Here is a 15,555-nt window from a genome sequence, read left to right as displayed (position 1 = left end):
CGGCGAACGTTGACGTCACGTACCTTCCACCCCACTAACGACGTCACCCTCGTCCCCGTTCAGCCATCGGTGAGTGAGCCATCGAGTCACGCACCAAGCGCACACAGTGCGTATCGCGTCGGAGAGACCCTAATAACAGCCTTTAGCAATCGCAAGGTCCTAGACGAACTACCGGCGAGCGATATCGGCATCGTACAGCTAAAGACGAAGGACCCCGGTCCTGACGAAGATTACACCAATCAGATCCAAGAGGCAGTATCCAAAATGTCCCGCGACGCAAACGCCGACGAACGAGATGAGCTGCGCTCAGTTCTTCATCGTCACCACAAGGCGTTCACCACGAGGAAGGACGAGCTGTGGCTCTGCGCTCACGCCGAGCACAGCATCGATCTCAGGGACGATATTGCCGTCGCCTCAAAGACATACAGATCCTGTCCCGCGGACCGCCAGTTTCAAGAGAGCGATCCCGAATGCCAAAAGTTCCGGGCGGAAGCAGGAACTGTTAACTCCATCTACGAAGTGGAAGACGACATCGTGGTGAAAAGATCGATCGAGGGCGGACGAGCTTGCAAAACGGTGGTGATTCCTGCGGCGCTCCGAAGCAGCGTAATGGCAGTCTTTCATGACAACAACGGACACCTTGGAAGCGAGAAGACGAAAGCCTTGGTCCAGCGAAAGTATTGGTGGCTATCTAAAGTAAAGGACATCCGCCGCTACATCGAGTCATGTCACACGTGCCAGATGACTACCTCACGAACGACTCGAGCTGAACAGTGCCTCAGCCCCAGAAAAGTTCTAAACGAGCCCAATGTTGTCATCTCTCTCGATCACATGGATCCCCTGGATGGAGGCGAAGGTTATATCCTCGTATGGCATCGACCACGCTACAAGGTACATGGACGCAGCAGCAGTGCCAAGCACATCTTCCAAGTACTACCTGGAATTTCTTACGAACCGGTGGATCCCACGATTCGGCGTTCCAAACATCATCCCCGGAAGATCAAACGAAAAAACTGTAAACGTCGAACAGCTGAGGAAGTACTAAGAACGCGCCTTGGACACCGAGGAATTGACATCGACGGACACGTGCGCCTGAGGACAGTCGCAAATTTTGGGTAGGCCGTGTGAGCGGCGCGCACTCTCGTAACTTAGCCGTCACGCATTTTACGCCGACCTGTCAGGCAGCAAGCTCCACCGCCGCAATCCCGTAGATCACGAGACGCCCTGCATGGTACTTTGCTCCCCGCAAGAGACCCTCGGGTAAACACGAGGAAAGACTCATCGCACCGATGCCCTTAGTTCCTGGGATCGTAAGAAGAGACCCACGAGGAGACACGGGGGTTCGAGCGAGGCGAGAGAGAAGAGCCGGAGGTCAGCCGAGCACGAGAGACGGCACGGGAGACGCACGAGAGACACGGCCGAGGAAGGCAGCAACACGCTTCACGCCGACCCTCTGCAGATAATAAACAGTTTGTATTTGAGAAAGAATCCAGCCTTTTTCATATTTGCTGTCACATGCTGCATCGATATTCACAAAAGACGCACTTTCTTGGTTGCTACAGCTACCTTGTGACTGCTTTCTAGTTGACAGTTTGTATCCCTGGAGTACAAATGCATCCGCATAACAATGAAGAAATTCAGTACTTCGCACGTGAACGCGAGCATACTCTCTGGACAACCAAGAAGAGGGAGGCAGCACCCCTCTAGATCATCTAAAACCTTCCAAAATATCTCTCCGTAAAGGCCTGCCTCATCCAGGGAAGCTGACACACTTTTGTTAGCAGTCTTCATAAAGCCCAGCATCTTCGGCGTCGGGTGCTTTAAGGAACCTTGCTTGAGTCTTCTGTACTCAATTAAGTAACTGTCGCAGACAACTTCTGGGATTATAGAGCTTATGTGCGCTATGCATAGATCACATGGTGCGCCCTTTCTGACTTTCTGAATGACATATCCACACAGATAATAACCAACATTGTCCTCTGTGTTTCCTCGAACATAAGTGTGCTCATTGCAAGCACATTCTGGTGGGCTGCTTGGCTCCACGCAACTTATCAACGTCGCCTCAATGGCATTGCGAAGACTATGCTTTGACTGGCAGGCTTCTCTGGTCTGTTTGAATGTGTCGTTGACGTCGACGAGCACAGGGCCTGGCACACCTTCCACACTCCCGCGTAGCGCCGTTTTAACAGGTGTATACAGGCTTAGAAGGCGGAATATCTGCGCGAAGATGATTATAGTTGGATGAGATTCATCTCCACCGAAGGCACGCACTAGTCCAAAGTGAGGCTGAAAAAACATAAAGGAGTGAATTTCCTAGCAAACAGTGCAATGTGAATGCAGTCACAACAAATGTGAACAGTGTGCCTTAATTACCTCCAATGGATCTTGATTTAACTTGGCTGTCGAAACATAGAGCGCACCTTGACGCAGCAGATTATCGACATTGTTTAAAGTCGACATCAGAGTTACTTGCAGCGACTCTGTCGTTTGTTATGATGCAAAAAGCTTCAGGTTCTTTTGAATTGCATTCTGTTCTGTCAAGTTTAGCAGTTCCAAAAAAAAAACCTTTGATCACCTGAAATGATTAGTGTAACAAGTTTATAGCCCATAGGAAATGCGCACGAAGTTCAAAGGCGGTGGTCACGTACACTATTTAGTCGTATAATGCTAGCAAGGTTTTATTACCACAAACAAAAAAGCACGAGTAAAAATATACAAAGTGATAGGAAGGGCGCTGCACCCTCCCTAGCTATCACTTTGTCTCTTTCTCGTGGTTTTTCTTGTTTCATTGCAGGCACGTTTGTTCGCAAGGCGAGCAGCATTTTCCTGGCACACTAATAAGAAACACGAGCAAAACGTGGCACACTGCTTCACGCATCGGCGTCTCTGTCCGCCCGCACAAACGTTGCTCGCACCGCCCGCCTTCGGGCCGACAGTGTCGCGCGCGCCGCCCCGCGGGCGCGACAGAAAGGGGTCAGGTGCCGCGGCGGAGTTTGACAACTGAAAGTAATCTAGTAACGTTGTACGCGTCAACGTATCACATGACCCCTCGACTGGGCGATTGCCGCCGTTGCCGCTATCGTCGGTTTCTCCTTGCTATGACTGCACAAGGCACAGCTTTCATTGCACAATGGGTTGCAAGCAGTGATGCCACGGCTGCTGATTTAGCAGTAGATCTACTGATTTTTAAAATTTTCTGCCGATTCAGTGATAAAGCGCTTGAATATGGTGATTTTCTTGCTTTTCTACTGAAACGAAAGCGGAATCTGCAACTTTTTCAGTACAGAGGATGGATGGATGGTTTTAGAGGTTACAGAGGATGGATGGATGGATGGATGATTGTGGCTCAACCCTTTGAATCGGGCGGCGGCGGTTATATTGATGTGATGCCACCTAGCGAGACAAAAAAAAACGTGGTTGGCTTCGAGGTTAACATACATTCTTGCGTTTCCAGACTCTCAAACGTGGCGCTAACTCTGTTTTTGAGCAAAGTAGGGAAAAGGCATAGAGTTTCTATGCTCTATGGGAAAAGGTGAGGCGGTGAATTTGTGAAAGTGGGTACATACCGAATCCCACAACGATGAAACCACCATTATCATCATCATCATGACCAACCTATTTTTATTTTTAATGTGTCGTGGCAACACTGGTTGCAAGAAGGGCGGGCGCGTGGGAGTTCCTGTTTAACGTGTCCCCTGAACTGGGCGATAGCCACCGTCGCCGCCATCATCGCTTCAGTGCAAGTTTCAGCTGCTCTAACGCTGCGGGTGAGTAGCGGCAACGCGCTAGTGATCAAGTTTGCTGTACCGCTGTAGACTTTTCCTTCGCGCACGAGTTACTTGGCAAGTGGTGAGTAGCCACTTTCGACGAGCTAATTCTATACCTGCCTTGATGCATGCGTGACAGAGGTTACTGTGTTTGTTTGCACTTTTCGGGTAGAGCTGCGACAATGTACAGAATGTGGAGTGTAGTTGGCGCTTCCCATAATGTTTCTTTTTGCTCTTTCCCACAAGCAATGGAAGCATACAAGCACAGAGTGCGTAATAATCGTTCAGAAACTTTGATGCTATAGCATCACTTGCGCAGTGGTATCGTGCTGCTCTCAAGCGTGCGCTCGTTGAACAAAGTCTGCTCCCGTTGGATGAGGGTGAAAATGCATGTTGTTGGCCGAGCGCTGCCGATGAGATTAAAAGAATGCCCTGTCGCTTCCTCGTCGCCAGTCACGATGCAGCCGACCTTGTTCACCGGAGGCGCACTTGAGAGCAGCACAATACTACTGCGCAAACGCTCCGTCACGTGGATTTTTTAAATATTTCGTGTATTTCAGGTAAAGTACCTGACGAATGGAGGCTAAGTAGGATGAGAATGATATATAAGGGAAAGGGGGACAAAGCTGACATAAATAATTACCGGCCTATAACAGTGACGTCAGTGGTTTACAGGGTGGTTATGCAGATTATAAAGGACAGACTGCAGGCATGGGTAGAGAACGAGGGGGTACTTGGAAAGCTACAAAATGGGTTCCGGAAGCATAGGAGGCTAGAAGACAATCTGTTCTCGCTAACACAGTGCATTGAAATAGCTGAAAAGGAACACAGACCCCTATGGCTGGCTTTTTTGGACATCAAGGGAGCCTATGACAGTGTACTTCAAGAGGGCTTGTGGGGCATTCTGGAAACTTTAGGAGTGCAAGATGGAGTAACCAATTTCTTAAAAGATATCTATAAAGGTAACCGGGTGATTATACAATGGGAAAAGCAGGTTTCGGAGCCTGTAATGATTCGGCGGGGGCTTAGGCAGGGGTGCCCATTGTCGCCTCTGATGTTTATGCTGTACCTACAAGGTCTAGAGGCCAAAATACAGCAAAGCGGACTCGGCTTCAACCTATGATTTCTCAAGCAAGGAAAATTGATTGAACAGTCATTACCAGGACTGATGTACGTGGATGATATTGTATTAATGGCTGACAATGCAGAAGATCTGCAGGAATTAATGGACATATGTGGTACAGAAGGAGACAGATTAGGCTTGAAGTTTAGCAAAGAAAAATCAGCAGTCATGATTTTTAATGATAACAGTTGCGGCGAGCATAAGATACAGGAGGCCACGCTGGAGATAGTCGATAAATAGAAGTACCTTGGGGTGTGGATAAATAATGGCATTGAGTATCTGACAGAGTACGAAAAATATCTAACGACTAAAGGTAACAGAAGTGCAGCGATTATGAAGAGTAGGGCACTGTGGAACTACAATAGGTACGAGGTAGTACGAGGGATATGGAAGGGGGTAATGGTACCAGGCCTGACTTTTGCCAATGCGGTTCTATGTATTAGAACAGAGACCCGGCAACAGTTGGAAATTAGGCAACGTGGGGTGGGTAGGCTCGCTCTGGGAGCACATGGCAAGACACCAAATCTTGGAGTGCAGGGGGATCTGGGATGGTCTTCTTTCGAGGGCAGAGAAGCTAGTAGCAAGATAGCCTTTGAGGAGCGATTGAGAAAAATGGGGGAAATTCGGTGGGCTAGGAAGGTTTTCAGTTACTTATACACGAGGAATGTTGACACGAGGTGGAGGAAGCGAACTAGAAAATTGACAAGCAAATACTTGGGCAGTAGCGGGGGAACAAGTAAGGAATCATCTGTCAAGAAAAAGGTTAAGGAGGCAGAGAGGGGTATGTGGAGTACAGAGATGCAAAGCAAATCGGCAGTGGAGACATACAGGACGTTTAAGCAAGAAATAGCCAAAGAAAATATTTACGATAACTCTAAGGGAAGCTCATTGTTGTTCGAAGCCAGGACAGGTGTACTGAGGACTAAAACGTACCGAGCCAGATACCAGGAGATAGATTTGGTATGCGAGGCGTGTAGAGAGGAGGAGGAAACGGCGGAACACCTGATACTTGCTTGTAAACAACTTCGCCCTGCAGTTGAATCTAACGGGGAGCTATTCAAAGCCTTGGGTTTTAAAGACAGTGAAAGTAGAATAGACTTTGAACAGGTAGAAATAACTAAACGGAGGCTATCTGATTGGTGGACAATATCAACGCAAAAGTAAAGGAGTAAATACATAGGTATGCATGCATATAGAACGATTAAAGGCTAGGTGGCGCGCATCGCCGCCGCCCGATTCAAAGGGTTGAGCCACAATCATCCATCCATCCATCCATTGTGTGCCTTCTCTGCAACCCGGGAAAAAAGGACTACGTGAAACATATCGTACAGGAAACAACTCGATCGGTGATTTCTGAAGGGGCTCTACAAATCTGCATATCATGCTTGGGGTCCTGAACCAATAACAAGAAAGTTGGATAATTAAACTTAAATAATTAGAGAGGCATGGGGAAAACTAAAAGATTGTCCGAGTTACTATAGGCTATTGCGAATAGTAGGCGTTCGGTTCCATACCCAGGAATTCTGGACATGCGTTTAGTTTCTATTTTCGCCACCATGTGACGTATCAACCTTAAAGATTTGAAATTCGCGCCGTGACGAACGCCATGACGCACAACTAAAGAAAACACAATAAAAAGAAGCACGCCCTGAGACTTGCTTCCCCTCGGCACTTGGAAACGAGCGCGCTTATGTATCAGCGTTATCTTGAAGACAACCTGCTACTTGCTCGACTTGCAATGAATCGACGATTTTGCTAGACACCTTGCCAGACAGCTCGTCAGCATTCAGGGTGAGATGTCTGGCCGAGGTAACAGCTCCCGCAAAGCTTGCGTTGGGTTCCCTTTCCTCGTTTTTTTTTTCTGTTTATTTGCGCACGACTGCGGCCGCGGGCTTCGGTATAGTCAGCATTATTTTTCTTGTGTTTTCTAAGAACCAGTGTGATTCAATAAGAGGAAGCTTTAGCTCGGGCCCTTCTTCGATGCCGGCTGCTCAAATACATGTAAAACGCGTAAATGATTTTATGAGAAAATCGCTCAACCGATATGAATGAGAATTGTTGCATTCAAGAGAGAACGTTCGATCACAGTGATCGCTGCAATAATAATTTTGAACTAGGCCATGGCATTATTGACAAGAATTATCGGAAATCGGCAAATTTGAAAAAGAAGTACGAAGCTTACAAATCCGTTAGGATAAAAACTGATATCGCATCCCTCTAAACTGCATCCCTTGGAGCATCTCAATTGGACAAATTCGATGTATGAATTTATGACCTATGTGAAGTTACAATGCCTGTTAAGATTTTGCGAATACCATATTCAGGAGTTAGGGGTGTATTTCAGGGTGGCATGTGATATATCATTTTTGTCTGCATTAAATGAAATATTAGGTGCAGCTTACAGAATTCCCATATGGTGTTTAGTTGCTGAGGTACAGAGTCGTATACTTTGAGTATTATTTCTTGAGATTTCGCATTTTTTTAGAATTTAGAAAAGTGGAACCTAAGTAAAAATTAAAAATAAAAAAATAATTAAAATTAAATTATACATAGAAAGGTTACTGTGTTTATTTTCGCTTTTCGGGTAGAGCTGCGACAATGTTCAGAATGTGGAGTGAAGTTGGCGCTTCGCATAATGTTTCTTTTTGCTCTTTCCCACAAGCAATGGAAGCGAACAAGCACAGAGTGCGTAATAATCGTTTAGAAACTTTTATGCTATAGCATCACTTGCGCAGTGGTATCGTGCTGCTCTCAAGCATGCGTTCGTTGAACAAAGTCGGCTCCCGTTGGATGACGGTGAAAATGCATGTTGCTGGCCGAGTGCTGCCGATGAGATCAAAAGAATGCCCTGTCGCTTCCTAGTCGCCAGTCACCATGCAGCCGACCTTGTTCACCGAAGGCGCGCTTGAGAGCAGCACAATACTACTGCGCAAACGCTCCGTCACGTGGATATTTTAAATATTTCGTGGGCCTTCTCTGCAACCCGGAAAAAAAGGACGACGTGAGACATATCGTACAGGAAACAACTCGATCGGTGGTTTCTGAAGGGGCTCTACAAATCTGTATATGATACTTGGGGTCCTGAACCAATAACAAGAAAGTTTGGTTAATAATTAAACTTAAATTAGTGAGTTATTGGGAAAACAAAAAAATTGTCCGAGTTACTATAGGCTATTGCGAATAGTAGGCATTCGGTTCAATTCGCTTCCGACGCGCCTTTCATTTTTAAATTCTTGGATCAAGTTATGTGGGACACTCTGTATATAGACAACAGAGTAGAAATTTTATGGGAAGGCCACAAATGTAATGAAGAGGTGGAATTTCACCGGGGGCTGAAGGAAGTATGTCCTTTGTCTCCATTTTTGTTCGCGCTTAGTGTTAAGGCCATAGAAAGACTGCAAAACAATGGATTAGGGTTTGATTTATTATACATGTGTAAATGACGATTGGTGGAACAGAAGGCCCCCGGACTAATGTATGCGGACAACATAGTGCCTTGTAATTACCATGCCTTGTCGTACCTCTGATGTCCGCCGCCACGTACACCACGGCTCCAAAAAACGAAATCGTAATTGGCGGGGTAGGGAGGGAGATTAACCGCGGTGAATGACGGCAAGTGTTTTCTAGTAAGAAATTTAATTTGTGTGCAATCCAATACAGGCGAAGATGGTATTGTGTATCGTGAATTAAATTCCCTGCCAGTGCCGAGCGAAGAAGACTTAGCTAAAGCCGACCACAATGGTACCAGAAAGGTTAAAATCACTACATACATTTATGCGAGAAAGAAATTAAACGTTTCGCGTAAGCTGGTATGAACACGGTTTGGCTGCCTACATGGAAACAAAAACGGGCAAGCTCGCATTCGGTCGCGTGAGGTTTGAAACAGCGAAACTGGTCGATTATGTAGTCCGCCGGCTTGGGTGGATACTTGAAGCCGTTTGTCGAGCTGAACTGCGGTACCTACCCGTGTAAGACCGTTTCTCAACAGATCCTACACAGCCGTATCTCGTCGTGGTCGCTGGCCTCCAGGAAGATGTCTCGCAGCACACACATACCTAGTGCACGTTTCTCGACAGACCGAGGCGTGTTGAGCCTCGATAGCTTCGAGTCAAACCACAGGTCGATCGCACACTCGGCAGCAATTTCTAAACTCCAACGAGAGAAACGCACGTTGAAACAGAGCGTTGACACCCCCGGTTAAAGCGCGAGCTAGGCGGCACTCGTTCTCCGCCTTCCGCACTGCAGCGTCTCGGCGTAATCGTCGACGTTACGCAGAGATCCTGGCTCTCTGTCGACTGGCGTATTCTGGGTCTTCGCGTAGCCGCCACCTCTTGGCTTCAGCCTCTCTGGCCAAGTAGGTCGGAACGACCCGTCGTTGCCGTTGTTTCTCCCGCATAGCAGCAAGTCTTTCTTCGCGATGCGCAGCCTCTTCTTCGGCATTACGAACTTTCCTAGGCCGCTCCTTCATAGAATAAAGAACCAACTGTAGAGAAGCGAAACTGTACCTTCGGCAGCGGTACGAAAATAACCAGTGGCAGCGCTTGGAACTTACTTAGGTGGACGCCAGATTGCGGTGCTCTAACAGGAAGCGGAACAGGCGCTCTAACAGGTGCCGGAGGTGCCTGTATGTAACAGTCACGTACAAAGAGCCGTAGCGACTGCTAATGAGGTGATGTGGAAAATGAACCGAGAGAAAGGCTTCGAGGTTGTGGAAATAAACAGGGGAATCGGAAGGTGTGGTGGTTTTAAACGAGACGGGATCCACTTCAATTACAGGCTGGCATGAGAAGTGGGCTGGCGACTTCATGGTCGCGTTGTTGCTTCTTTGGGGGACCCACGGGCGCACAGGAGGCCAGAGTAGGTAGTAATGAGGAAGGTCCCCAAGGGTAACCTCAGAACAGCATCGCCGTCAATAACAGAAAAAGGAGGAAAGCAAGAAAGAGAGCTTGCCATGCAATAGGCTACATAAACATGCAGGGCGGCAGAAGAAAGGAAAAGGGGGCAGAGATTAAGGAGCAGTTAAATAGAGAAAAAACGCACCTTAAAGACTCAGAAGGGCCACCAGTCATCGAGAATTATGTATGAGAAGGGTGCAACAGAACTAAGTCGGAAAGAAAGGGAGGGGGAGTCGGAATGCTCATCCATCAGGGAGCCAAATGGAAAAGATTAAATTCAAAATGTCAAGAGCTTCTTTGGTTATGAGATAAAATGAGTTAGAAAAAAACTTGGCTGGGCGTTGCGTATTTGTGGATGGGAAATAATTTCACAGAGAAGAATAAAGAGTTAGTCAAGTGCATAAACCCTGATATTAAGGGCTTCGGGAATTGTGCTCAAACTGTCCTGTTAGGTGACATGAATGCCCACATACAGCATTTAGATGGCTATACCGACAACAACTGGAAGTTAATGCTAGACCTTCTTGAGCAACATAACCTCGTTATCGTGAATACAGGGCCTAAGTGGGCCAGATCACGTGGGAAGTGGGAAACCGGCAATCAAACATTGATTACTGTCTGATGACATAAGGAATTCATGATAAGTTGAGAGAAATGGTCATTGGTGAGGAAGGGTATAGTAGCACAGGAAGTGGCCTTGAACCAATGATTTTGAATATCGGATATGTAGTTCGGAACGAGAGTAAGGAGTGCAAAATGACCAGTCCAAATTTGAACGCTGAGCGAATGACGAATATAGTCACTAGAGTCGAGGAAGAACATGGCAAATGGCCAAGAGTGGGAGTGTAGTGAGCTTGTAAGTGTAATAACAACAGAAATACGGAAAGAGAAACATGTTCGTTGGAAAAGAAAAAAAATAAATCGAAAAGCTGGTGGAACTGAGAGATACGAGGAGCGATCGCTGAACGACAAAAAGAGTCTCGAGACCACAGGCAGGCAATGAAGGCGCAGTAGCCGAAGGATGAAGTGACCAGTAACTGGGAAATATACCCGGAGAAGAAGTATATGGTTCAAATACTGGTGCAAGCAAATTAAAAGGTGAAAGTGAACGTTAGTTGTCAGAGTTGTCAGAAATATGTGAGAAAAAGAAGGCCGCACCTAGAATATTTTATAACCACATAAAATTATTAGGCAGGAAGTCAACAAGAATACAACAACATATCCTAGACGAAGATGAAAACAGGCTGGAAGGAGAAGTGGCAATAAATTACATCCGAAAAATAAGAGCCGTATCTTTCCAAGGCAATGACGAGGTTGTATTTGAAGAAAAAAAAAAGAGCATGAAGGAGACCCAGGTAGAAAAGGAGCTGGTGCTGACAAGTTTCAACTGGAAGAAAGCCGAAGAGAAAATTCTCAAATTCCTAAGCGCACAGCCACAGCGCTAGACGAGGTTCCTGTTAGGCTGATTAATGAACTAGGAGCAAAAAGTAAGGAAGCTCTGGTGAAAGCAGTGCAAAAAATTTTAAAAGATAGACGAATACCAGACGGCTGGCGACAAAGTAGAATGAATTTAATTTATAAAGGTAAGGGGGAGAAAGATAGAATTCACTCGTATAGAGCGTTGACCATTACATCGGTAATATACGGGCTAGCAATGCAGGTAATCAAATTAAAGCTTCATGCATGGGCAGAAAATAATGGCATTTTTGGATAACTTCAGAATGGCTTCAGAATAGGTAGGCATTTAGATGATAACTTATTTATTCTTGCTCAGTGTGTTGAAATATCAAAATTAGACAGCAGACCGTTATATGTGGCCTTTTAAGACATAACAGGTGCCTATGACAACGTAGACCGCAACATTTTGCGGGATATTCTGGACGGGGAAGGCTTAGGTGACGATTGTCTACAGCGTTTGAAAGAGCTTTACCTAGAAAATACCGTTTTCGTTGAATGGGAAGAGATGAGGAGCGAGGAGAAAGTTCATATCAACAAGGGACTGAGGCAGGGGTGCCCTTTATCTCCACTGCTGTTTATGATGTACATGGTGAGGTTGGAGAGGGCGCTAGAAGGAAGTCATATCGGCTTTAATCTCTCATATAAACAGGCGGGTACAGTAGTAGAACAGCAGCTTCCAGGTTTATTTTATGCGGACGGTACTGTGTTGCTAGCTAACAAGCGAAGTGATTTGTAACATCTGGCTAATATCTGTGGACAGCAAGGCAACAATTCAGGTTTGAAATTTAGTGTTAGAAAATCTGGTGTTAAGGTATTCAATGAACACAGTGAACAGACAGCGGCGATACAGGGCCAGGAAATACCTCGGGTAACAGAATATAAATACCTTGGTATATGGATAAACAAAGGCAATAGATATATAGAAACACAGGAAAAAAACGATAACAATGAAGGGGAAGAGAAATGCAGCCATAATGAAGCACAGAGCGCTTGGGGATACAATAGGTACGAGGTGCTCCGAGGTATGTGGAAAGGTGGAATGGTTCCAGGAGTTACTTTTGGAAATGTGGTTGTTTGCTTTAAATCAGGGGTACAATCAGGACTCGATGGGAACCAAAGGTCAGTGGGTCGCCTCGCATTGGGCGCTCACGGGAAAACTTTTAATGAAGCTGTGCAGGGTGATATGGGTGGGACTAGTTTTGAAGTGAGAGAGGCTCGCAGTGAAATTGAGTATGAAGAACGTAAATGGGCTGACAAAGTGTTGAGGTATCTGTACTGAAAAAACGTGCTGATTCACAGTGGAGGAAAATAACTAGGAAGCTTACCAGCAAATATGTGGCCTGTAGGGTGGGCAAGTGGTAGTCGAACTTTGTGCCCCACTTTGGCTCAATATGTGCATCGTCCGATTCTTGGGCATCACCTTTGGCAGCCACTTCTGCGGGCCTTTCCGCCTACGTGGCTTTCAGCTTCATACACTTCAGACCATGTAAGCACGTATGCTGGTCTCCATACATGCCAGGTCGCGGCCGCCGAGGAAAGCCACAAGCACAATTTTCCCATGGTGCATGTAAATTGTAAGTCAATGTCGGCGCGCGGAAAGCAGGAGCAGGTGCTTACCTCGAGAGACTGCTGCCCAATGCAACTGACCAGGCCGCCACATCCGAGAAACGTAACACAGTATCTCAACGAAACTCGCAATTGCATCAGTGTACCGGCAAAAACTCAGTCTTTCAGTCATTCAGAACTCAGAGCAGTTCTGAATGAGACTAGCAATTCAATATGGGGATGAGAAATCTTGCGTTCAAGTAGGAAGCCAATTTACTCTGTAAGCACTGAAGGCCAAAAACAGGAAGGCAAATGCTACGTAGCAAGAATAGCTTGACCGGTACGTTTGGATGAGGAGGAAGAATCATCCCGAGCAAGAATGGGGAATGAAAAATCTTACATTCATAGAAAAAAAAACTTTATACTTGGCACCAATGGAATAAATTGACAAGGCCGGCAAGCTAATTAAGGAAATGAAACCGAAACCAGAAGTGACTAAAGCGAAAAAGAAAGGAAGTGTTACGCTTAGATTTCTAAGGCACCTGGACTGCAAGACACCCTGACATTCGCAAGACACCTTGATGCCTACTGTAGCTTCTTGAGTTTTCTTTTGGCAGCAGATTTAGGTGCTTTTGACAAGCTACTCCCGGTTTTTGAACTGCAAATGCCAGAGAAGTCTAGGGTGGACATAGAGCTGCAGAAATTGCTGTTTGCAGTCTGAACTACAATACGGTGTGTGACCAGTCTCCTCGGCCACAATGGAAAACAATTAACTTGTAACACCATGATGGTGTACAATAGCATCTATTGCTTATGTAAATTTGTCCTCAAGCCTCACGATACACTCGTATGCTGCGTCAAGGAGCACAGTTACGTGGCCGAAGGCTTTGCCCTTTATTTCAACAGCTTCAAACATCGTAACTGACAAGGTTTTACAAGGTCCTGGTTACTCTCCTTCAGGAGGTTATGGCACGAGCTACACTGATTTTTGTTTAGGAATGTGTGTATGAAATATCCACGCACATAAAAACTATGCTTGACTCAAGCACGTCGTCACTTGCTTCTGCACTACTTTCATAGAGCCCTTCTTTAAAAGCAGCAGTTGTGGAGCTAAGGGCCCCTTCAATCGCTCTGCTGAGGTTCGTCCGTTGCAGTGACCTAAGTTGAGTTAAAAGAAAGCCCTTGTCCTCCTCGCAGTTACTGTTGTCAGAAAGCTTGAAAAGCTTTGAGACAACAATGTACCTTAGACTGGCAGAACACTGGTATGCATTTGAAGTTTCATTGCAACCATGCTGCTGCCGAATGAGCCCGAACATATTCTCAAGTGGGTCCTGATTTAGCCACCGCGTCAGCAAGAATTGAAATTAAAAGATTAATGGAGGTCCTGCCACAGCAACGAGATTGCTTTGATTGTCACCTGCCATCCTTACGGAGTCATGGGTAGGCGAGGGCAATCAAATTCCAGGACTTGATCCAAAGCACGCAAGCCTTTAAAAATTCAATGTGCTTTGTGGACGAGGTCACGGCGTGCCTTATTTCCCGCTCTTTTATGCGCACTGCTCAACAGCTGTTCAAAACATCAAATAGCTTGTCCATCCTTTCTACAAAGGTGTCTTTGTGTGTGGCAGTAGGAGGCAGAACGTTAAAAGAAATGAAGGCTTCAATTGCCACATACACACTGTTGCTCAAAACCTGCGGGGCAAACTTTACTTCCATAATGCCAAAAATACATACAAAGGTCTCATACAAAGGCCTGTCAGCCATTTTTGGCAAATATTTCAGTTTTAGATGATGGGTGGACTCGTATATTTTGAGCATGTGTTTCCGTGAAACAACATCCTTGCCAATCTTGAGGTCATGCTTCCTCAAGTTGTTTCTCGTACACTTCAATAAGTGCGGCGGATCGAAAATAAGGTATATTTTCGTCCCATCTACTTAAAAAAATAAGATCTTGTGGGGTTATTCTGAGTGCTGTCTCAAGTGCATAATTGTCGACAGCTTGGTCACAGATCAGTGCCTTTACAGGGAGAGCACAGTCCTTGAGCTTGCTTATTAGTTGTCGCAGTAAAATCATAATAGGTGCATAAGTAGCTGTGCCGCTACCTATCATGAAAGCTACAGGTTTCAGCCACCGCTTCGCTATACCAAACACCAGAAAAAAGAGTTCTGTGTTTGCTACATGACCAGACCTTTCAGTACCACTGTCAACATAACCAAAATCATGCTTAGAGTCATACTGCAGGTATCGTTTCAGAGAAATTTCATTAAAGATGAGGACACATACCGTGTCCATCAAATCCAATTTTTTTGTTTTTTTTTTCTTTTACAAAATCCAGAATCTCTGGCATCAATCCAGGTTTGAGCTATATTGCCAATAGCCAGGTCCTTAACGGTTTCACTGTTGGAACGCTAAGGGGTTTTACCAGGTACCTGTACGCTTTTGGGCTACTGAAATCGAGGTTAAGGACACACTGGCGGAACTCTTTTGGCCAGCGTTGCAGGTGCATGTGAACACGAGGAATTTCTAGAAAATCTTTGCTGAGGTACCTGGATGACTCGGCCAATATCTGTGCTGGTGGACTGATGACCTAGGCTCTTTTCAGTCTTGACAGTCTTCCGCATGCTTGCTATCTCATCCAAATATTTTTGCATCCGCTTCTTTGTTGGTGGTGTAAAACCCTTGCGAATTCGGCTCCGGCCCCTTCCTGCTGGTGTAGATGGCAGCTCTTGCGATGAGGACCAAGGTGTGCTTGGCGCAGACTTTGTT

At 46.0% G+C, this 15,555-nt stretch overlaps 1 protein-coding gene across 2 annotated transcripts in view; it reads left to right on the top strand.

Moving 5' to 3' along the window:
- Positions 1 to 3,611: 3,611 nt before the first annotated feature.
- The window catches only part of LOC135895881 (DDRGK domain-containing protein 1-like), a 30,922-nt gene continuing 18,978 nt past the window's right edge, over positions 3,612 to 15,555 (top strand). The window contains exon 1 of one of the 2 annotated variants that reach the window (XM_065424092.1): positions 3,612 to 3,767. The gene's annotated coding sequence lies outside the window, so the exon portion shown is untranslated. Of the gene's footprint in view, positions 3,850 to 15,555 lie in introns of both variants that reach the window. The other variant, XM_065424093.2, reaches the window with a different exon arrangement.

This window comes from Dermacentor albipictus, chromosome 4 (genome assembly GCF_038994185.2).
Source record: "Dermacentor albipictus isolate Rhodes 1998 colony chromosome 4, USDA_Dalb.pri_finalv2, whole genome shotgun sequence".
In the NCBI taxonomy this organism is placed as follows: Eukaryota; Metazoa; Arthropoda; class Arachnida; order Ixodida; family Ixodidae; genus Dermacentor; species Dermacentor albipictus.
This window is presented reverse-complemented; position numbering and strand designations above follow the sequence as displayed.